We start from the raw sequence: 368 nt of genomic DNA on the forward strand, positions 1-368 counted from the left end.
AAAAAAAAAAAAAAAAGACATTGTCACACATCCCTTCCTAACCAAACTGAGAATGAATGTAAAAATATACATGGTAAAATGTCTTCATTTATGATTACAGCTACGATTTTAAAACATCTATATTAGGATATCATGCAAATAACATAAATTTTGCAAATTCTGAAGGCTGCATGTTCACACTTCAATCTACAATCAAATATCCCTGAATAATCGTTTGCAAATATTCTCTTTAAGTATTTACCACCATAAATAAAGGAAAGCTATCCCTGGCTTGAGCTGAGGTAACTAGGCAATGTTCCAATGAAGTGAATTATTAATGTGGAGGAAAGTGGGAGAGGAAGTACTCAGTGACGGGGTGAGCGTCAACC

The 368-nt window shown here is 34.0% G+C and overlaps 1 protein-coding gene across 1 annotated transcript in view; it reads left to right on the top strand.

Moving 5' to 3' along the window:
• The window catches only part of LOC100961865 (cadherin-6), a 48,634-nt gene that overhangs the window by 1,195 nt on the left and 47,071 nt on the right, over positions 1-368 (top strand). The window lies entirely within an intron of this gene.

Source organism: Otolemur garnettii, unplaced genomic scaffold, assembly GCF_000181295.1.
Source record: "Otolemur garnettii isolate 467f Iridium unplaced genomic scaffold, OtoGar3 scaffold00063, whole genome shotgun sequence".
In the NCBI taxonomy this organism is placed as follows: Eukaryota; Metazoa; Chordata; class Mammalia; order Primates; family Galagidae; genus Otolemur; species Otolemur garnettii.